Source organism: Podarcis melisellensis (genome assembly GCF_964234715.1).
Source record: "Podarcis melisellensis genome assembly, chromosome: 12".
NCBI classification, from domain to species: domain Eukaryota; kingdom Metazoa; phylum Chordata; class Lepidosauria; order Squamata; family Lacertidae; genus Podarcis; species Podarcis melisellensis.
The window spans coordinates 34,494,605-34,518,760 of NC_138544.1; the positions used below are offsets into that span (position 1 = coordinate 34,494,605).

Genomic DNA, 24,156 nt, shown 5'->3' on the forward strand with positions numbered 1-24,156 from the left:
GAGAGGTTGTAACCTCTTTAGCAATATTTATTAATATTGCTAAAAATCCTGAGATGGTGATGTGTGTGTAAGGGAGATTCACTGGAATACCACATCATAAGCCCATTCTGGCCTACTTGAGATGCGTAGCGTGACTTTGCCTTCCCCTCTTTGCCTTTCCCCCTTATTTCCCCTCTCATTGCAGTGAATAGGAACCAGTTAGCCATACCAGCTCCAGGGCTTGCTTGGCTGGGTGTAGTTTTGTGTCAAAACAATTTTCCCCACCCCCACCCCAGCCATTATCCATCAATTTTCTGTTTTCATAATTAATTGCAACTGATTTCATCCAGTATATGCATTTTTGTGATTCTTATATTTACCACTTCCAGGCTTCAGTGATTAAATGGCATATAAATTGCTGAAATTAAATGAATAAACCTCACGAAGAAACAAAACGGCATGCAAAATGAATCAGTGAAAAATTCAGTGAAATTTATTTTCATGGGTGGAATTTTTGTTGTGCGCTCACCTTTTGAAGTGGCTGAGGGTTTTTGTTTGAATGTCTGTTATTTCATTATACAAATCACCTCACCAGCAGTGGTCTGCACTCTTTAGGCTTCCTGGGTTGCCTATGCTACAGGTAAAGCTCAAGGGGAAACCTAGGCCACATTCACACCATACATTTAAAGTACTGTGATACTACTTTAAACAGTCATGGCTTCTCCCAAAGAATTATGGGAGCTGTAGATTTTTAAGGGCAGTGAGAGTTGTCAGGACTTGAGGCCTCTCTTCCCTCGCAGAGCTCCAATTCTCAAGAGTTCCCTGAGAAGAAAGGATTGATTGTTAAACCACTCTGCCAACGGCAGCTCTGGGAGAGGAATTGGAGTCTCCTAACACCTCTCAGCACCCTTAACAAACAACAGCTGCCAGAATTCTTTGCAGGTAACCTTGAGTGTTTAAAGTGGTAGGACTTTAAATTTATGGTGGCCAGCGTGAGGTAACCTCTCAGAAGAGGAAGCACAGGCAGCCTGGGAGACTGTAGAGCTCTGCAGACATGTTTTATTGGAAAGAAAAAAACCACATGTACCAACCCTTATCTGCCTCATAAAAATAAGGTAAGCTCAAAACCTCATACCCATCGATATTCTAAATTCAAGTTTTTTCGTGGACATGCCATGGTACTTCTGGCAGTGAAAGTGCCATCTCTTTCCAGCAGGCCTCGCTCCCTGGTGGTGGGGCAGCACTTATACCACATCCAAGAGCCCCTCAGCCAGGCCTTGGGATGCTATCTCTGCATTAGCATCTCTATATACAATATAATGAGCTTTTATTATTATTTAGTGGATGTGGTATAAGTGCCTCTTTATATGGTATAAAGAGGACGAGAGTCCTGAGGTCTAAATCATTGTGTACAGTGGGGGAATTTTCACTCTGCTAAGGAGCCCAGTGGGTGACCTTAGGCCACCCTCTGTCTCTCGGCTTACTCTACCTCGCAGGATTGTCGTAAGGCCATGATGAAGTGGGAGAAACATACATTAGCCAAGTCTCAGAATGGTATCTCTATGTGCAATGTTAGATAATGATTTTTGTATATGAGCTTTTATTATTTAGTGATTACATTTTTACCTCACATTTCCTCAGGGGTCTTGTCCTCTTTTGCATCTGACCATCCTATCAGCCGCTGGAATGGGTGGGGATGGGATTGGTGTCAAACCTTTTGAGGTAAACTCACACAACTTTCTGTTCAGCCTTACAAAAACAGCACACAGAAAAGAGCCTTCATCAATTTGTTGGGGTGACACTTGGGGACATGATCCTAGGTATGGGAATTGGGATATTATCATGCCCTGTTTTTATTGGTAAAATGCTGGATGGTACGGCTAATCTCCATGCCATTAAAAGTGACGGCTAATCTCCATGCCATTAAAAGTGCCACCTGCTTAATTTGTATGTGCCTGACTGCTGTTAAAGGCATAAGAGGAGAATCAATAAAATGGTGGTAGCTTTAGGCATGCATATTTTAGTCTTACAGCAAGGGTGGAGCACCGTTTTCAGGCTGAGGGTCTTAGGTCGACCTTCCAGGAACCACATGCAAGCAGTGTATTGAGACAGTGCAAAAGAGCACCCCAAACTCACACCCATTCATACACATGCACACCTAACACCCACACAATACATTTTCACACATTACTATTATTTTACCATTATTAAACTTGTTAATCTCTTGTTAACCAAAAGGTTTCCAAGCAACCTATAATACATCACACATAAATATTCATTCATTTGTTCACACCCACACAAAAACTTTTTTGTTGATCATATATAAACATACTCTTATCTTCCTCCATTACTTTAAAGAAGTTCCTCATCTGTCTTTTTAAATGTTCTTTGGATATTGCCTGATAAGAAATTACGTAAGCAGGGCAGCTTGCAGTTTGTTGCTCAAAATAATTTTTAAAAATCAGATATGAGCTGAACATAATTACATGGATTAGAAATAATTAATAGAGATTTGTGCTGGGATTTAGAATGTGCTCTATCCAGAGAGCTTATGAAATTACAGTCCACTCCATTTATTCTGTACACCCTTCGGAACAGATATTTGCTTAAAATGGGTTATAAAGCCAACCCATTTCCCCCTCCTGTTTCTGAATCCAGATAGATGCACCAATCAGATAACAAAGATCAGAGTGGACCCGATACATTTCGGCACCTGAGGCGATCCACAAAACGGTGTGTGCGTCTCTCTGTCAGGGAAGAATGGGTGAGTAAAGATTGGGAACAAGGGGGTGATAGTGTTAGTGAAAGCAAGGGCTGCCTAGCAGCCATATCCAAGCTGAATACTGGCTGGAACCGGCAGGGCAGAAGATGGAGGAACATTCTTCATCTTAGCAGTTTTCCCCCATTAGAAACAATGGCAAGTGCATTCACTGGAGACATTGACTCCGATGGCAAAACACTCTCCCTGGTTTGGAGTGTGTGCCAGACAGCTGAGAAGGCATTGGATCCAAGCCTATTTCCTGGTCCTCCCTCAACACAACCCTAGGCTTTCCCCAACTTTTCGCTTTTGGAACTACAGGAGCTCAAATGTAGGTAGGGACAAGGCTTTGTTTCTGCTGCACCAGAGTCCTTTCCCACACCCTGAAGAGTGAGGCTCAGTATATCTGATGTCTTGCCAATGGTTCTAAGACAGCAGTGAAAGAAACTTGCTTTCTCCTCCTAGTCACATATATTACTTTTTTTTTTTTTTGGCCATTCCTACAGTGTCTAGGTGCAATGTGTCCTCTACAGACTTCAACAACTTACTTAGTTTTAACAAGTGCTAACACAAAATAAGTTACCTTTTAAACAAATGTTGGGTCACTATTAGTAAGTAAAATGTCTATTACCCGTATTTTTCGCTCTATAACACGCACTTGACCATAACATGCACGTAGTTTTTAGAGGAGGAAAATCCGTAGGCATGCCACCCGTAGGCATTCCCTCCATAACACGCACAGACATTTCCCCTTACTTTCTAGGAGGAAAAAAGTGAGTGTTATGGTGCAAAAAATACGGTATTTGAAAATTAGACCAGCGTTCTCACTGCAGTAACTCTGAGAGGGCCCAGTCCCTTAGTTATTAAGCAGCAAAATAAATATGTAAATAAATCAATAAAATATATATTGAATACGATAAACCCTTTCAGAGAATTTGCAGTTTGGCTTCTGAAAGAATGGTGTTACTTAATTCAATGTGCTAAGAAACAAAGAATGTCAATAATTCTCATATCTGTAACTTTAAAAACTTCTTTGTTTCAAGATAACATCTTTACTTATTCAATATAACACATGATCAGAGTAACTTTATACATGCATACATACATACACACAGGTGCTTTACTTAGGCTCACTTTTGCATGTACACATACTCATTTCACGTGCTGAAAAGTTGCTTTGGAAAAGTGGGAGACACATTTAATCTCTTGTAAGTACAAACGGGTAGTTGTGCATTAAATTATTATATAACACTGCACATCTTCTCTTTTGTATGAAGAGATGCCTGGGTTTTTAGCATGCCTGGAAGGCTTGCCACCAAATTCAGATGCTCAAATACTTGGCTCAAATAACACTGTAAAATCCCTTGCTATGCTGTTCTACTGATGCAAAGTGATGACGTTGATAGGGTGCCTGGGCCAATCCAATGACCTTAGGATGAATTGAGTCCCTCTTTGGCTTGTAATGGGCATCATACAGGGACAGAGTATCCTTTGTCAAATCTAGTGGTGCATAGACTCAAAGCACTTCTCACATAAACCTAGCTGAAAAGTAATCATATTTTGCCTTCCTATTGGTACATAAACCTACCCACAGGGTGATCATATTTTCCCTGATAATGGGAACTGGCATAGAATAGTTTGATTCCATTCCAAATATTAATTATGTAAACTATGAATAGCAGGGCCTAGAAACATATGTTAGTAAGTGATAGGTTGCTTATCATCTTTGGCAAGAAATACGTATATCATAATATTGGGTTTTGGACTTCCATGTTTCAGGCTGAGTCCATAAGTGGGTTCTGGAGTTAAGTCTTGGCTAAGATTAAACTCCCAGTGACAGCTTGCTTATATCTGAAATCCTAATATTGATACTGTTCCGTCTTTTGTTTCTTGGATCTGTATTTGATTTTGATTAAATGTTTTTAAGAATTATTTTCCAAGTAAAAATGAAAAGTGAGAAGGAGGCAATTCTTTAAGAGGTTTATATATATACCAGAGGGTCAGAAACAGCCATTCAGACTCCTTACCGGAACAATTTCCTCATTTGAGATATAAAATAAGGCAGGGAAATGGCCCATACAATACATTCAAGTGTTAGAAACAAGGATTTCAATGTTTATGGCTTAAAGCCTTTTATTCTTCCTCAAAGTATGTGCTCATCTCTAATGTAAATGCACTGCATTGTCCTCTCATTGTCCTAGATTTATGAATAAATCATTAGTCTTATTTAATTAATGAGGTCTGGCTAATAATATTCCCAAACTGTCTGTGCTTTCATATCCTTCAATTCCAAAATGTGTTCTTGACTGGTGTGCACGTGCACATGAACAGGGGGGGTGGGTAAGAGAAGAAAAGAGACTCTTCATAATTCAGCAGTGCTTAGAAATTTCATCAGCAGAATGTGTGCAAAGTGTCTTAGCTCAGAGCTATGCAAACCACAGAGAAAATCAAATTTGAGTTATGCTTTTTTTTTTTAAGTTGGGAAAAAATGCCAGTGTAAGGTTGCCAGATGCCCCTGTATTTTAAGACATGTCTCTTATCAAGGGGACAATGTAGATCTGCAAAATAGAAAAGGCATTTCTGAACCACGTCCATAACAGATAGACTGTAGCACTGTCATGTTAGCATGGGATGAAACAGGACGCAGTCATCAAAATGGAACAGCTAATGGGAAAAGGAAGAGTAAAAAGTTGTGAAGGTGAGTCCATTCTGGCTGCAGAGAATACCATAATCATGGGTTGTTGGTAACTGGGTTTTAGCAAAGATGGAGCTCCAGCGATCTCTGCAACAGTTGACTTCAATTGGGCTTTGAGGGTGGGAGAAAAGTGAAAGTGGTAGTGGCAGATATAGACCAATGTAGGATGTAGCAAGGGCAGAGCATCTGCCTTACATGCAGAAGGGTACAGGTTCAATCCCCAGCACCTCCAAGTAGGGCTGGGAGAAACCCTCTGACTGAAATCCTGGAGAGCCACTGCCCTTTACTGTAGACAGCACTGAGCTAGATGGACCAGTAGTCTGACTCCTTATAAGACACCTTTCTGTGTTCTTAAGAAAAGAGATAGTTAAGTTATTCAACACAATCGAACTACATCAGCACAAGTGATTACCTGAAAATGTGATCAGGATGATGCAGGGGGATGCTCCCGTCCTGCTTGCAGCATACAAGGTTCTCACACTGGATGTACACTAGCCAGTGCTTGAATGGGATGCCATCTTGCTTCCATTCAGTAGGCCCTTTCCCCCTCTTCTAGCCTTGCTCAGGGCAGAACTCTTTGTGGAACTGGGAGAGACAGCAGCAGGCAAACAATGTTTGCTGCTATCCTACAGTCTTCTGTTTGAAGGGCTGTCCAGTCCTTAAGTCTGACTTAAAGGTAAAGATCCATAAGGAGCAGCAGGGTTTGGGGAGTTTTCTGTCAACAGTTAACAGAAAAAGATCCCTGCTGGATCAGCCCAAAGGCCTACCATGGCCAACCAGATGCCTATGGGAAGCCCGCAAGTAGGAGCTGAGTGCAGCAGGACTCTCCTCACCTGTGATTCCCAGAAACTGGTGTTCAAAGGCATACTGCTTCTGAGAGTGGAGACAGAACACAGCCACCATGACCAGTAACCATTGATAGCTGACCACAAATAGCAGACTGAGAAGATGTACAAGTCACCTGTCCACAGTCTTTCCCACTAGGATGTTGTGGCTTTCTATTTAAATTATTGCTTTCCCCAGAGAGGCTCGCCTGGTGCCATCATTACATGTGTTTACGCACCAGGCAAAAACATTCCTCTTTACCCAGGCCTTTGGCCATTAAATAATCTATGACGTGTTGAGGGGGGGTACTGTTATTATGATTATTTTATTATGCTGCCTGTTATTATGCTTTTCATTATGTTTTTATTACTGATGTTCTGTAAAATGTGTTGTACATTGCCCTGGAATCTTTTGACAAAGGGTGGTATATATAAATCGAACAAATAATTATTATTATTTGTAAATTTGCATCTATATGTATCAGCTAACATGCACATTTATTCCAAAACTGTGTCCACTTTTTTTGGCAAAATATGTGTGGCTACATCAACTGCAGCGGTATGAGTGTAAGAATGCTGCTATTCTGAGCACATTTTAGATGAATATCACTTTGACATCTTTCTTCAATGCAAAAAACACACTGGCCAGTTGCATTCCTAAGTAGTCTTCTTCCCTTTTGATTATATTATAAAAGGATTAGTTTTCTGTAGCAGCAATGGGTGGGGGTGGAGGGAGAGCATTCAAGTGCCAGTGAATTCTTGTGCTTGTTTCAAATGCTTCAAATGTTGTTGTTTTAATATTTAAAGCTGTAGGGCTGTGCTCTGCAGCCAGGGGAAACAAAAACTTCACTTTTTAAATATTTCATGGCTTGCTGGACTCCAGCAGCAGCAGCAATAGCAATAGCAATAGCAATGATTTCTTTAAAACATTAACACTTTAGATGCCCATCACGGCAGGAGAAAACTGTGTTAAGTTAGTGAATGTGCTGGAATGTACATTGCAGGAATTTATTAAACACCAAATGGGTTATGTAGAGTTCATTCATAGCTGGAGAGCAAGCCCTTTATTCTTTTCTACTCACAAGGCCAGATTAAAGGATCCGGAGGCACTATGCTGAATTGCATGGTGGGAATCTCGAGGGTTTTACCTCACTAAACTATTATTTCTCCAGTAGCAGATACCTCTTTTTGCCTTTCTGACTCACACCTGCTCTCCCTATTTCGTCCTGTCCTTTCCACTCCAGTTATATTTCACATCAGGGCAGTTCTATAAAATGCTTTTCCTTGCATCTGAATTATTATTATTATTATTATTATTATTATTATTATTATTATATTATTATTATTATATTATATTATTATTATTATTATTATTATTATTATTATTATTATTATTATTATTTGATTGAACCCATTTCAAGTGTTTCTCAATGGTTCATAGCAATTTGCACCAAGGATCAGCTTTGGTTCAGCTCTTGATCATCCTAGTCCTCATAATCTCCAATAATTAGGTTATCTGTAACTAGTAGCTATTTCAGGCTGGCATTTTGAAAATATAAGATCATATTGACACCTAACATACAATATAAAAGTTTGCCACTCAGTTTCTTAGTTGCCATTCAGCTCAACAGCACCTGTGCAGGGAGCATCCAGATGGGTTGTGTCCAGCATTTTAAAAACTAGTGTCAGACACACATAAGAGATTGACTCTACTGTGAAATTGTGTTTATTACACTCTTATACAATTGCACTGTGACTACTGTGAATTATCCACAGTTTCGTTAGACTCCTTCAGCCATGTGTATCCCTGAACATGTAAAGATTTCTCCCCTAAATAATCCTCTTTTCTGCAGAAACCACAGAAATCAATATGCCCTGGCCTGGCTTATCTGGAACTCCATGTCCATAAGGCATTTGCTATTAGACAGGAGTAGCTGCTGCTATTTCTCTTGAATTTGATTTCACAGATAAAATGACAAACTGCTTAATGAGAAATCATTGGACTGGGTTTTTTTTTTAAGTACAGGCATGTTACGGCACAGTAAGCCTCACATCTAGCAACACTCAATAAAAATAAAAATACATAGTGATTGAGATGGTGGTCTGAATACACCCACATGGCAAGCTTTTATTGAATCCAGTGTTTCTGGTTTTTAGCAACATACACAGTATTACTGTGCACTGAATTTGAAATGACTGTGTAGAGGCTTTTTGATCTTAAGTACATGAATGCCTGGACTACAAATGTTTGCCTCCTGGATGGTTTTTCATTATTCTAAACTTCTGTGTTGCTAAGGCTTATTGTTTTTTATTGGGTTTTGGTCTCTTAGGGGTGTTAGTGTATCTTCTGTGTTCTATTAATGGGTCAGGCATAATAACATTTTGCCTACACACCTGACAATTCTACTATTCTAGTGTACAGAACAAATATCTGCATACTGGCCATTTGAGGAATAATGGGAAGCTATAATTTCCTGCAGTGAACGATGCTCATGACCCCCTTCTTTTTCCTTCCTTGGCCACCAGGAGGAGAATGCAAATTCCCACATTCACTTTCAAGCTAACCAGAGTTCCCTATTACGTCCAAAGTCAGGGAACTCTGGTTTGTTTAAACGCTATTTATTGAATAAGCCAGGAACAGAATCTATGGTAAACCACGCTCATATAGTCTAAGGGACAGCTCAGTCACTTTCCCTATGGGTGTGGAACTGATTTTAAACAAACTGACAAACTAACTGAGGCTGTAGGAGCACAAGAGTGCCTCCCCCCACCTCCTGCCTTGCCAGAAGAGCCTAACAGGGGGTTGGATGACTTTGGTTCTTCCCAACCCCACCCTCCTTTTAATCGCACCAGAGGTAGATTTAGGGCAGCATGACTGAGTCCACTGCTCTGGGTGCCAAGCCTAGGGAGTGCTGCAGGGCGTCACAGCTATGACATAGTGAATTGAGCATAATGGAAGGCAAGAGGCAGGGGGTCGCTGTATTTTGGCCTTGCACAGGGCACTGCTGAAATTTGAGAGACCAAAGTCCACCCCTGATTGCAGCCGTAGTTAACAATGCACATTCTTGCCGTAATCTTTTACTTATTGAAAAGTAAGGTTCCATAAAACTTTTTCAAAATGTTTTGAAAGAAGTCCGGAAACTGTTAGCTGTAAGAGATAGGAGAGGATTAAGTCATCATGCCTCCTTTGTCACACGATGCCATCTGGATTGTGACAATGAATCTTTCTGTTAGGATACACTGCAGCAAAGTACTTCTTTTTAAAATCAAGACAGTGTATTTATTTCTGCAAAATACAGGCTAAGCCAGCATTCTGACGTGTCCTTTGCAAAAGTCAGCTTTACAGCCCAGCTCTTTTCATGGCTGTGCAGAATACTAAAATCACACTGCATGCATGTGCAAATACCATGCATGGAGATTACAATAACCAAACATCTTGTGCATGACTGGTCCCATTATTAGCAAAACAGGGCACTGAAGCATTTCCTCTTCACAATGAAATGCAGTTCTTCCCCTGCTGATAATGGCTATGAATCTCTTTCATATTTTCATAGATATATTATTTTGTCTGGTTGTGGGTATGCAGTATTGGGCACACAATATACTAGGTTTATTTTCCCTTGGGCTGTGAGAGTAGTCAGTGTGGCCCAGGGCTTTTTGCAATGAATAGAACATTGCTTTAGTGAAAATCTAAACAAAAGTAAATAAATAAGATCAATAATGAGAAGGCATGAAAGAATACAGAGGGAATATTTGGTTGATTTGATTGACATCCTATGCCCTTTTAAAATGTGGTAGGGGGTTTTGGAAGGGCGATTATTGGGTTTTGTTTTATTTTGATTATATATTGTGTGGTTTTTATATTTTGATTTTGTTCTGTGAACCACCCAGAGACCTCTGGGTGTAGGGCAGTATATAAATTCAATAAATAATAATAATATAAACAGAAATCAGATGATCCAGACACAAGAGGAAGGTATCAGTTACCAGGGGGAAAGCCTAAAACAGACCAAAGAAGAATGAGTATGCTTAGTGGGCCTGGAATGCTGATTGAATGTTGGAGTGGAGAAACAGAAAATTGGGAGGAGTGTGGAATGGAGTATCTTGTAAAAGGGCATGGCTGGCAGCAGGTGGGCCTGAATAGAAGCATGCCATTCTGCAACATTTTATTGCATTCCTACCTGATACATCATTTAACTGAAAATCACTGAATCAGCAAGAACTTGCTTGCAGCATTTGGTTTTTCAGGCAACATGAGAGAAGTAAAGCATTTGCCAACCTGATACCTTCCAGATGTTTTGGACTACAATTCCCAGGCAGTGTGGCCAATTGTCAGGGATTATAGGAGTTGTAGGATGGATGGTGCTAGGCTACTGAAGGCTGGCACAGACTAAGCAGCTCTGAACTGGAAATGGCAGCCTAATTATCTACGGTAATATGAGTTGTTAGCAAGGAGAAAGAAAGGAAGTCTACAAGCAGATGATTTAGTGAGAATGTGTCTAGATGGTATCCAGTGAAAGACAAATTGTCAGTGACATTTAAAATCCAGCATCAAACACTAACATCTTTGTTGACACAGTGAAATCATGATGAATGGATTTTTCCTGACCATTTTTGCTAGATGTAGTTGCCTTTCAAGTGCTCCATCACATAGTTCTCCAGTAGAGGAAGTTGCGTAAGGAAACTGTGTGGAATCTCCATTGACTTTCCCCCCCACCCTGCCAAAGGAAATCTGGAACAAACTTCCATTGGGGATTCTGTTGCCATGCAGTAATGCCCAGCAAATTCTGGGCCAAATTCAGCTTCTGAAGGATACCAACCATTCTCTACTTATTTGCCAAGCCAGACTAAAGAGGTGTGAGTAGAGAGAGCTTTGTCAACACAACTGCATTCTACTTGTGGTGAGAACATTTTGCCTGGTCTATCACCTTCCATTCTCACTTAAAGCACCCCTCCTACAAATGAAACAATTCAGAACTAGTCAGGTTTTGGCCCGCTGGGCTCATTCCAACCTGACTCCTTTTTGGTGTTTCTTACTGTCCTCCAAAGTTTTCTGGGGTTGTTGAAACTTTTCATGGTATATGTGTGTTGCCCTCAGTATCACTTATTTGGATCACTTTGCAATTCACACTACATACAGCCAGACATTTCCAGACAGTCCTGTGATGATTACGTGTCAGCAGCTATCGATTCTGCCAGAATCTCATTTTATGAAAGCCATCTCAATACTGATTGTCCAGCAGTGATCCGTAAGAGAACAGAATTCTGTATTCATGAATGCACACACTCGTATATGTCTTTGCCTGATAACTGTGCACCCATAATAGGTAAGTGACATGAACAGGCACCTTCTCAAAGTTCAGATTGTTTGCCTTTGCATAGGTTAGCTCTAGTAATAAAAACACACCAATTTCCTTTCTAGAAGAATTGTATTCAGGCATAGCATAGAAAAAAATACCTAGCAGTGAAAAATGAAGACATTTATAATGACTTTATGTATCAACTATATGACCTTGTGAATGTTGCTACATCCTTTAATCTTTGTACTCTCAAACATAATGAATTAATGCAGAATTCACCAATCTGGTCCACCCCATCCCCCTTCCCTCCAATCTTTTGGACCACAACTTTCATCAGCCATACCTAGCATGACTGGAGGGCACCAGGTTGACAAATGTTGAGTCAAGGCATGATGACTTGGAGGGATCAGGCTTGACATTTATTTATTTCTAAATGAACATTTTAAAATGTATTCCCCCGCCCTTTTCTTTTAAACTTTATTTTTTTAAAATCTGATTTAATTTATTGGGGGTTGCTTTGCCATTAACCAAACATATTATATTTTTATATTGTTGTGACCCACTCAGGGACCTTGTGGTAATGGGTACATAAGAAATAATAACAGCAGCCACAACTGTAGGTCTAACAGAAAATCCTCCTGAATTTTTCTGGCTTCATACAAACGAACTCAAACACCAAATGCTAATATGTCCAGGCAGTAATGGTCTTCAGCATCTGGGCAGCATCTGTGTACAGAACAAACTGCTGGAATTCATAGTCAAAGATAGCATCAGAAATGCTCTGAGGCTAGATATATTTACCCTAATAAGGTGCAAATTATGAACAAATGACTTTGTGAATTGGATAGTGTCCCTTATCCATGGCAACAAATGTATCAAATTCAGCACATGTCATCAATTCCTATGGTAAGACAACAAACTACTAGGTTGTTTGACACCATTTGAAGAATATGTCGATTAACATTCATCTGCTAACAAAAGTGTCTTATCTAGAATGTATAAAATTTTGCTTGCTCAATATAGTGGTACACTTGATTGTCTGCATCAGGTATGGGAACAGGATATTGGTAAGGTAATATTCGGGGTGGGGAACAGAGTGTGGGAGAAAGTTCAATTATTTTACATTGATTCATACATCTGACTCCTTGCACTCTGAGTAGGACAATTAATAATTGTTGGAGGGGGTGTGGAGAGCTAGGTATCGTTTACTATATGTAGTGGACTTGCCCAGTGACTGGGGAGTTTTGGAATAAGATTTTTATGAGCTCCAGTTGATTATGGGGCAGCTGCCAGATCCACTTGTGGTGTGTTATCCAATACTTATGATACTTTAAGGTACTTTTGAAAGATTCTTTGTTGAATTGTAAGCATTTTGTATTAATTTGTTAACAGTATAATGTATTTATGGTTATGTTTTTCATGTCTTGTAAGTTACCTGGAGACCTTTGGGTTAAGTTAGAAGTTAGTAGTAGTAGTAGTGGTAATAATAATCAACTGTACCCAAAAGCTACCTGGCAGCAGCAGTAGTAAGAAAGTTGTAGCCGTCATTGGCACCCAGAGTGCTTCAGCAACAGAGTATAGGAAACCAGGATCCCTAGGAATTTAAGCAGAGTTTTTGAGGTTTTTAGGAAAGATCAAAGGAACTAGATTTCTGAGAGGACTTGGTGGTCACAGTGCCACTGCAGGCTATAGCAACAGATTCTCTCACTACTTCTGTCACCACCATTAAGCTTCAGGGGCAAATGAAACCGACTGGCTAACTAAAGAAGCAGGAAGAGCTGCTACTGTGGCCGGTATTGAAATAATGACAAGCTGAGGAATTACAGACTAATTATGAGATTGGCTCTGCTCATAATTAGCCCAGAAGTTCCAAACAGGAGATGTTTGAGGTCCAAACTCTCCGGTTCTTAATTTCAGCTGCATATTGGAGACCAGTCCAGTAATATATCATATTGTATTTTAAGTTTTTAAAAAAGGTCTGCATTGTGGTTTCTTTCAGGTTGTTAAAATAATTCTTGTGGCCATAAAACTGTTCTCTAAATTATATCAAGAGTTTACACTTGAGATGCCCTTTAGGGCAGACTAAAAGTTCTTTGTGGTGATTTTCATCCTTCTCAAATATATGTGGACCTTTGGCATTATGTTCATTATATTTCTGATGCATTGCCCAGAGTTCCCAGGCATACTATATCATGAAGACTGACCTTTTTCAATCACTGCTTCTTCAGAATCATACAAGGTGTGACTGTGTACTACTGCAGATCCAGCTACAGGCCAATTCTGGCTCAATAAATTATTAACATTCCCCCCCCCATCAGTTGGGAAATATTTTAAGCAACTGTGGTGATTTTCCTTTCTGAAGTGAGCGATCAGACTCCTGAGGCCTAACAAAAATAAAAAGTTTGTTACCAAGCAAAGGTGGTTTTTTTGGAGGTCTCTGGGCATACCATATCACAAGCAAGTTGAGGGAGGAAAGTGGAGCAAATAAGTGTGTTCCAGCAAAAGAGTAAACCCATAAGATATACCAGGGATAGCTAATGTGTTGCACTCCAGATGTTGTTGAGTCATTTACATATATGGTTTTCAATTTATTATATATAATCAAACTAGGAATGATACAGAACAGATTATTTCCAAGTTGCAAATACCTTTGAAGCAAGGTAGTGATTGCACACAGCAATACAGACATGTGGCTAGAGAGAGACAGAGATAGAGAGAACTCGCTTAAGTTGATTTTGTTGACTCACCTAAGTCAACAAAATATCCCTCTTTTCTTTAAGAGTGCATCTCATCTTTCCATTGCTGTAAAAGTCTAGGAAAGTACCTTCAATATCAGGGTTGGCTAAAATGTGGTCATCCAGATCTTCTTGCACTATAATCGCTATAGCCATCCCTGGTTTTTTTTTGAGCAGATTCAAATTATATTCTGGAATTGCATGGTGAGAAATATATATATAAGAGACAAACACTAACAATAATGACAACCCTAACTGCTTTTCTTTAACAAGCAAACGAAAACATATGGTACTTCCTTTTTTATCTCCTATAGTTCTTGTTCAGAAGAAGACACAAATGAAACTAAGCAGCACTAAGCAATGGCACTTGGGGTTTATCTGATAAACATAGGAGGGTGATTGATTTGGTATAAGTGCTGGAGTCCATGCAAACATACGTTGTAGTAAGCAGCCTTCCCCAAACCTGGTGTCCTCCAGATGTTGTTGAACTACAACTCCCATCATGCTTGACCATTGGCTATGGTAACGGGCTGATGGGACCTAGATTCCAAAAATATCTGGAGAGTACCAGGTTGAGGAAAGCTGTAGTAAAGGAAGTTGTGGTGAGTGGGGATTAGGAAGACAGAAACAGAGCTACTAGCTGCATCCTCAACATCACAGTTTTTTCCCTTCCTATGAGCAGAGAAGCACCCTGCAGATTATCAAAGTAGCCAAGGTCAGTGATATTACACAAATGCAAAATAAACTAGAAATGTGTCCTGTTGGTTTGTGTGAAATTCTCAACATAATGTCACTGAACTTTAAAACCACATCTGTCTATACCACAGACACGTTGCCATCCCCAGCAATATTTTTCCTTGTTGACACTGCAAATGTCAGCATGTTGGGGGGGGATTAAATGATGCACTGAGATAGGTAAATGAAGGTTTTAAGTGAAGCTTTCACCAAACCAAAACAATCTAGATTTTTTTTAAAAAAAAATGGTATTATTGACTAAGCCGTATAGCAAAAATTGAAAATATTCTGTACCATTTAAAGGTTGGTGCATAACCATCACTTGGTCCCTGGTGTATATTTTATTTTATTGTAGCATTTGTCTCAAGCAATCTTACCAAGGAATATTCTATGCAGCTACTTCAATAAAGTACACACTGACACTACAAACATGAGCTGTAGCCATTCGATAAACATTTAACTCCCTTCTTCCCTTCCTCCACAATCGCTGCTAAGGCACAGGAATGTTTTTGACTAAATAAAATAAATAATATTTACCTGCAAGGCTGTCATCTGGAGGAAATATACTTGAGAGCATGTTTGACTGAAATTGATGGATTTATTTATTTATTTATTAAATTTACATCCTGCCCTTCCTCCCAAGGGAGCTCAAGGTGGGATACTAAAACAAATTCATTTTACTGTTATTTATTTTATTTTATATTTATTTCATAAAATGTATACTCTGCTTGTTTGTTAAAAAAGCTTAAAGTGGTTAACAAAGAGTATTTTTATGAAATAATTTTTAAAAATATTTTAATATATTTATATCTTTCTCCCAAGTTTGGCTTTCAGTACATATATATCCAGCCTTTCCTCCCACACACAACCAAAGGCAGCATAGATGGGATTCTCAGACAGTCCATTGTCCAAGACTTGACTAAACCCAAACTTTCTTAGCTTCAACACAATGGCAGCATCAGATGCCTTCAGACTAGGGATGGGGGAGGGATTTGATGTAGTTTGCATTAAAAGACAAACCTACCTATTTCACCCTTTCCAAAACAATGCAAGAACCTCTAAAAGTTGTTATTCCTCCACATTTTGCAATGCAGTTTCCTTATATAAATGGGACTGCTTCCTGATAGCTAGGGCTAGGGCTAGAGTGACAGCAGGAGCAGGAACACTAAGGAGAAACTATGCATCCACATATATTTCAGCTGAATTCAGAAGATTACCACAACATTAGCACAACATCACCACCCAAAGAAGGGACACTGTTGAGGGGGAAGGGACTTTTGCAGGTAGCTTTAAAAAACCAAGAACTTGCAAAGGCTGGCTGCCTGTGTCAGACAAAAGTTTGATCCAGAGTGGATGTAGCTTAATAGATACTGTACTGTCCCTGGATAGTGTTGAATCTAAGCAAATCTTCAGTGATAGACTCCCTTGCAAGCAGGTCTGCTAAACTGCCTGTGATATTGCTGAATAAGGGGGACTCTAAAATTATGGCTCCAAGCCAGTACAGGTTTCTTAACAGTTTAAATGACAACCAGCAAATACATAACATACTTTGCTGGTCCTATTTGCCTGGGAGCCAGTCAGATACTACCTAATTCCCCATCTGAGCTAATTTTGACCCTTAGATGAATTTTCACACACTGAGAAAACGGAACAAAATACCTTCACTGTCAAAGGGTAATGATCACCAACATGAAATTCACCTTTTTTCACAGCAGCTGCACACACACTCAACATTTTCATTTAACTGCTCCTGGTGCATTTCACCTTTCATCTTTCTATATCCTCCAGTTAGCTTTTTTTTAAAAAAAAAACAAAAAAATCCAATACACACTTCTTCCTCAGTCAGTGTTCAATGAATTGCCAGCTGACTGATTTCATTTAAATATAGGACACGGCCTTCTCACCTCAAGGCAAGGCAAGGATGCTTCTCCCAACCCCTTTCCCTCAAATTAAAAATAGAGGGAGGGAACTCTGCAGCTATTAATTATGTCCCTTTCCCTCTTATCAATGTATAAACAGTGTGGTCTGGAAAACGTTATATAACTATGCCCTAGAATCAATGAAACACCCATGCTGCAAAATCATGACCCACTTATGTGATTTGAAGTTTCCAGAAGTTTAGATGTGTTTGAGTGAACATCTTTTTCTAATGAAAATCATGAACCTTAATGACAATAAACCTTGCTAAAGCATTTAATTTATGTTGACGCTCATGACCTATTAGCTTGCCATCCTTCCGTAAACCTATTTCCTATCCACCCACTACAGCCCTCGGTCCTTCACCCTCAAGAAATATAAGAAGTCACAGTCTGAGAAGGATTACAAGGCAAAGTTTAGAAGCAAGCAGCACTTTCAATTGGATTATATATAATTCACACCATTGCTCAATGATACATGCCACTTTCACAATCGCAATGCGTTCACGAAAGGGCCTGGGTGCTCATCTTGCTACGTTTATATTAGTAGTCAATTTATCTAGGAAACAAGAGCAAGGACTCTATTTCTATTAGCAAGTCTGATTCAGCCCATGCTATTTGTGAAGATTTTAATGGATTATGTAAGATCAAGTCAAGCAAATTCACATGCCATTACATTAATGCTGTGAGATGTTCTTTGGCAGCTTATATCTAAGTATGTCTGCAGGACTGTCAGGATGTAGTAATGTCCAGTTGCAAACGACTCATGATCAGAGGACAAATGGAAGCACTGGAAGTCCAAGGAGAACAGCATTTTGGAATAAGAATAATTCATGATTGTAATTAATGGAGTGTAGAACTGCTCTAGGCTCAACCAAGGGTTTATGTTGATTAGATTCCAGTGCAAAGTGGATTGTTTAGCAGTATTGCTTCATCACTTTTCTTCTCTTTTATGATTCCATGTACTATGCATATGCAAAATGCTATGTACATATACCATGGTACATGCAGGGATCATCTACATGAGACAGACACCATCTTTGCCATCAGCCATAATTCTGTTATCACAGCTTAGTGCAATACATCAGGGTTTGATCAAGGTTTGATCAAGGGAGCATCATCTGCATTTCCTTGTCATCTGAAGTTAGACACTCAAGCGAAAGAGAGAAAGCCTTCTCAGTTGTGGCACCTAGAATGTAGAAAAGCTTGCAGAGAGAGTTGCGCTTTGCCCCTTCCCCGACTGCTTTTTGTGAAGATTATTACATCCCCGCAAGCATTCTCTTTTCTTTTGCCCCTCTCTGTCTCTGTCTCTCTGGCCTCCTGTTTATGGTTTTATATTTTATGATCCCTTGTTTTATTATTAACCATCTTGTACACAGTCAGGAAAGGTGGGACAGAAATTGTTTAAATAACTAAATATATTTTTTTAAAATTATGTGTCCCATTGACAATGGTTAGGCTCAGTTGATGGAAAGAAGAGAAGGGCTTTCTCTGTACCCGCACCTAAAATTCTTTGCTCCAGAAGACTTGGTTGGACACCTCGCTTACGCTGTTTGGCTATATGGGGGGATAAAAGCTTCCCATTTAGGCAGGCGTTTGCACTTGTCTCTGTTTTTATTATATTGTTGTTGGAATGCTATTGAATTTTATAGATGGTCTTAATCACTGTTAGCCACCCTAAATGATGAGGAGGGTTGAGTTATAGATCAGGCATAGGGAAACTTGGCCCTCCAGATGTTTTGGGACTACAACTCCCATCATCCATAGCTAACAGAACCAGTGGTCAGGGATGATGGGAGCTGTAGTCCCAAAACATCTGGAGGGCCAAGTTTGCCTATGCCTGTGATAGATAGATATTGAATAAATAAATATAACCCAACAGCTGAGAGGAGTGAAAGACAAGGCAAGAGTAACAAGCATCAGTGAGTAGAAAGGAATGAGGAAGACAAAGGATGAACATGAGCAACTACAGTTACTTTCGCTTAGGTGTTAAATCATATATATCCACTGAATTGCAGAGACTTCCTATGCTTGGGCTTTGGAGGCGTTATTCCTGATGGCTTTGTCTCTAGTTCAGACACTCAATAACATCAGACTTTTAGCCCACTTGTTATAAAAGTGCTTCCACTGGATGTCATTTTAACAAATGAGCTTTGGCATTATGCTACCACTAAAGTATGCACTGAACTGCTAAGGAATTAAGGGTCGGGCTTGAATTACGCTCCCATGCAATCGCCCAGATTCCTTTCGTCTGAAACTGGCATCATAAGGTGATTTTCTGAGTATCTTGGGAAAAAAATAATAATGTGAAATTGTTACCCACAGTGCCTTTTAAAAGCTATAATACATTTTCAGTTACAAAGGGCTTTGCTGAGATTTCCTGAGAAGACTGAATAAAGATAGGTATTTCAAATTTTTATGAGATTTTTAAAAGCCCTGACTTTAAGCCAGCAGCATGCAGGCTCTCACCAGCTAGTGAAATATGTGCAAGCCTGGGGTGGAGAGAAGCAACTGAGCTTCTCAAAAAGCAAATAAACCTAAGTTCCTTCTCTGCAAAACCTATCAACGTCAGACCTGCCAAGGGTGGGCATGAGACAGGTGGCGACAGATCTTTTTATTATCCTCAGAAAGAAAAAGGAGGATGGAAGAAACAATTCATACCTTCTTGACAAGAGGACAAGAAATGAGAGGCACCTGTGTGGCCAAACAGGAAGGCTTGTCCATTTAATAAATACAATTCAGAAAGCTGAGCTAATGGTTCCATTATTCCCCACCAAGCTGATCACCAGATGGCTCTTGAAGGGTGGACTCTGACAGCACTGGGAACATGAGTCAGGCCATTGACCCATCTAGGTCAGTATTGTCTACACCAGGGTTTCCCAAACTTGGGTCTCCAGCTGTTTTTGGACTACATCTTGCCAGCAGGGATGATGGGAACTGTAGTCCAAAAACAGCTGGAGAACCAAGTTTGGGAAACCCTGGTCTACACTGACTGACAGCAGCACTCCAGGGTTTCAAGCAGGATTTCTCCCAGCTCTACCTGGCGATGCTGGGGATTGAACTTGGGACCTTCTGCATGCAAGGCAGATGCTCTACAATTGAGCCATGGCCCTTCCGAATTCTAGCCCTATTCTGGCATGAGGCGAGAGAAGAGAGGGGGGCACTTGCCTGCCCTTCTCCCTCCATTGTGTTCTCACCATCCTTCATATGTTGGGGCAGAATGCCTGCTGCAGAGAGTTAGTTGTACTCATGGACACTCCCCCTGCAATGTAGAATCCCTCCTAATCATCACTCATTGCTCAGGGAAACTGTTAGGAGAGCCAGTTCCCCACTGCAGAGGATCATCCTGAATGCACAGGGGCTGATGGGACATAGGTGGCAGGGATGAGGGAACGTGGTTGGCAAGGGAGAACATCTAACTAAGAGACCTGTTTCTTAGCTTATGTTTCAGTCTAACCATGGCCACAGATTCATGGCCTTGTGAAATGAGAATAACAACATACTAGTACATGACACATGAAGTGTGACAAAAGTCCTAAGGGGACTGGATTAAATTTTCAATGTACCATATTGGCCCGAATATAAGCCGCACCTTTAAAATTCAAGGGGGGGGGGAGACAATACCCAAATATAAGCCGCTCCCTTAAAACTCCGCAGGCACTCACACCTGTTCTGTTTTACCATATGTCTGTTTCAGCAGCGATATCGTAAAAGCCAATTTTTGTAAGGTCACAAATATTAGCCGCACTTTACGTTTTCATGGTTAGAATTGGGGGGGGGGTGAGGCTTATATTTAGGCTAATACGGTACATCTAGGAGCATATCTGTACAGAAAATATTGCCAAAAATTGGGGGTGCAGGGCAGGGATTCCAAAACAATCTCCTCTCTTACATAGCTGTCAACGTTTCCCTTTTCTTGCGAGGAATCCTATTCGGAATAAGGGAATTTCCCTTAAAAAAGGGGAAAGGTTGACAGCTATGCTCTCTTAGCGTATTGAAATCTCAGCCCAAATTTGCTTGGATTTTGGAACACTTCATAAATTAGCTCTGCGCATTCTGAGCAGCATACACTGTTGCGCTTCCCAAAAATGTGCCAGTTGCTGGTAATCACAAGTGAGAAGAGTACTGTTGTGTTTCTGTCTTGCTTGCAAACTTCCCATAGGCATCCCATAGGCAAAAGAGTCAAAGTGGACAACACTAAAAAGAGAGAGAAGGGTTGTGGCTTTCAGATTTACCCTTAGCCTTATATACCACAATAAATGTGTTACGACTTGAAGGTGCCGTAAGTCTCTTCATCGCTTTCATATTTCTGGTGCTTGTCTTTCACGTTACAAAGTATTTTTGACCTTTTTCAGGCCACTCCATTGTACTACACACATTTCCAAACCACTAGCCTCAAATATAAACCCAGAAGTGGGTCTGAGTTTTATGCAGCTTATACTAAAAATAATTTTAGACGGCTGTCATATCAGAAGCTCATTAGAAGGCTGCACTTAAAGCACAGGCTTAACTAAAGACTCAGTGACTGAAACTTCATATTTTAAAATGTTGCTGTGCCAAGGCTCATGTGGGGCAAGCTGATGCCCATCTCCTGCTTAAGTATTCTCATTTATTTATGAATTGTGTGGTGCTCAGAAAGATTTAAAACAACAACAACAAACTGGAGTTTTGGATAAAATACTTCATTCCTTCACACACACCCCTCACCAGCTACCTGTCTTTGCTTGATCTGGGGACTTCTTCTTGCTGTGTGTAAAAACCTAGTTACAGAAAAGGAGAGTTTGCTCTCAGGTATTAATGAGAATGATCAGACCCTGAGTGACAGCTTTCAAAGTCAAGTCAAGACAGAAATAGCTTAGGAGAGTTGATCCAAGACAGAAAACCCATGAAAAGGATGAAGGGAAAGGTCTTCTGGCCAGGAGGCTAAATATTTTTCCCCCTAAAAGGTTTTTTAATGCAATTTGAACTCAGTCTGCTGATCCCAGTCCTCCAGCTACAACTGCAGGGAGAAGATACTGAGTTCATTATCGTGAGCCTGAGCAAGGGCTGTCAGGCGTCTTGTCCAGATCCTCCCTCCTCTATGCAGTTCAAGCTCCTGTGCCTTGTACTTGTGATCAAGCGCAACCTGAAAATATGGCCCTGCTGTTAGGTAAATAAGACAAGAAAAGCACACCTTGCTCTTGCAAATTCAGGACTTTCTGTGTATCCTCAGGCCCCCTCCACTTTTCAATTTTCTGACTATATATTAGTTCCCTACCTGGAGAGATGTAATTAATGTTCATAAAGATTTCTGACATCTTCAAATAAAATGGGTGCTTGAAAAGCCCAAAGGCTGGACTGTTATCTGTATTCAAATCGTAGGCTAAAGCTAAATGCATATAAGTTCTGACTAAATCACTGGGATTTAATTTCATGTTAATGTGTTTAGGAGTGAGGTGTTCATAACAAGCCTAGGAATAATAGATTACACTATTCTAATTACAGAAGGGAAAGCCAGTTTCATCGTAAGTTATACTAGTCAGGGGTTACCAACACAGCACTCCTGGGTGCTAAACTGACTATCATTATGTTCTATGGTGACTACAAGAGGTCAAAGTAATAACCCCTGAAAAATTCACAGTACACGAGAGACTATTTCTCTTTGGACTGACTCTTCCTCCCTCCACTGAGCTTCCTCTTTAAACATTCCCACATTTCACAGGATGCCAGGAATAGGTCCCCCTCCATCCTTCTGTTCTGTGAGCAAGTGGCTGATTTGGTCCCCCCCCCTCACTCCCATTAATGGTGAGGTGTGTCCACTTTATATTGTGGTCCTGTGTCTTCTTCTGCTCTTTTAGATGTGTCGACCATTTTGTGTTATGCCACACCTCACATTATGACATGCCTTCCACGGCTGCCATTTTATGATTGGCACCTGTCAGGGAACTGTCATCGGAAAGAGAGTTGGTGCAGAGGCTCCAGCAGACTCGGAGAGATTCTGCAGCGGAGGAGGGAACCAGCAGGGGGAGAGCAGAAGCTCCGGCAGAAGGGGAGTCGGAGGAGGGAGGGCTCTGGGATACTTCTAGTGAGAATAGTGCAGAGGTAACTAGACCCCCGTTGGCAACTCCCACCCTTCGCCGGAAGCTGTCACGCAGAGAGTCACGAAGGCGCATGTCCGTGAAACAACTTTTATGTTGGCGTAAATTTCGTAGACGCCCACTGTCAGATTCTACCAGCGACTAACGGAGTCAAGCCTGGGGAGGCTCCGTTAGTGCCTCGGTTTGGCTGAACTGCCAAACACCAGAGGGATCAAGCTTTTACGCACAAGCAGCTCATTATCCCATCACAGCAATCTGACAGTCTTTGTAAGCTGCTTGTGCAAGCAGAGGGCATCATGAGCGAACCAGCCGGAACCGCAGGAGCTGGAGCGGGCGCAGGTCCAAGCCTGGAGGAAAGGTACAGAGCGATGGAGGTCCAGCTCGCGCTGCAAACGGCGAGGCTTGAGGAGAGGAGGGCTCAAGATGCGGATAAGGGGAAAACCGCCCCACTTGCCAGAAAGGTGCCTGGATTGGTGCAGAGATTTGGGGGGGATCCCAGGAACTATCAAGCTTTTAGAACGGAGATGCAATATGCTCTCAATCTACTGTTTGATGACTTCACCGATGAGAACTCTAGAGTGGCGTACGTAATTAGCCATCTAGAGGGAGGGGCGAGGGACTGGGTTCGACCCCTGATGGCAGCCAATAATGATATCTTAAAGGACACGAGGAAGTTTTTTCGCGCCATGGACTTGATGTTTTCCAGCGAGATTGAGCAGGGGGTGGTGCGGAGGCAGTTGATGGGGTGCAAACAGGGGAGCCGATCTGTACGTGAGTACTGGACTGAGTTCACTATGCTTATTCATAGACTGGGGTGGGATCTAGCAAGTGAACCTATTCAAATGTTATTTGAAGAAGGGCTCTCTCCGACCATGAAAGATGAACTTTCCCGGGCGCCCAGGGCGGAGTCTATGGACCAGCTGACTAAATCTGCACTGTCCATAGGAGCGCGCCTAGAAGCAAGAGCTTTGGAAAAGCGGGAAGGAAAGGGGGAACGTTGGAAGGACTTCCGCATTCCAGAGATTCCGGAGCAGTCTTTCCCGCCCGCAGAGCCGATGGAACTGGGAACAGCGCGCGCGCGCGCAGTTTCAAACACCAGTGAAGGGCGGAAGAAGGAGGGAAAGAGTGCCAAGAGAT

At 41.0% G+C, this 24,156-nt stretch overlaps 1 long non-coding RNA gene across 1 annotated transcript in view; it reads left to right on the plus strand.

Annotated features, from left to right (window-relative positions):
- Positions 1–24,156, plus strand: part of LOC309353385 — a 307,936-nt gene that overhangs the window by 122,213 nt on the left and 161,567 nt on the right. Inside the window, exon 10 of the long non-coding RNA XR_014161767.1 lies at positions 2,638–2,743. This is a non-coding gene — a long non-coding RNA (uncharacterized lncRNA). The remainder of the gene's footprint in view (positions 1–2,637; positions 2,744–24,156) is intronic.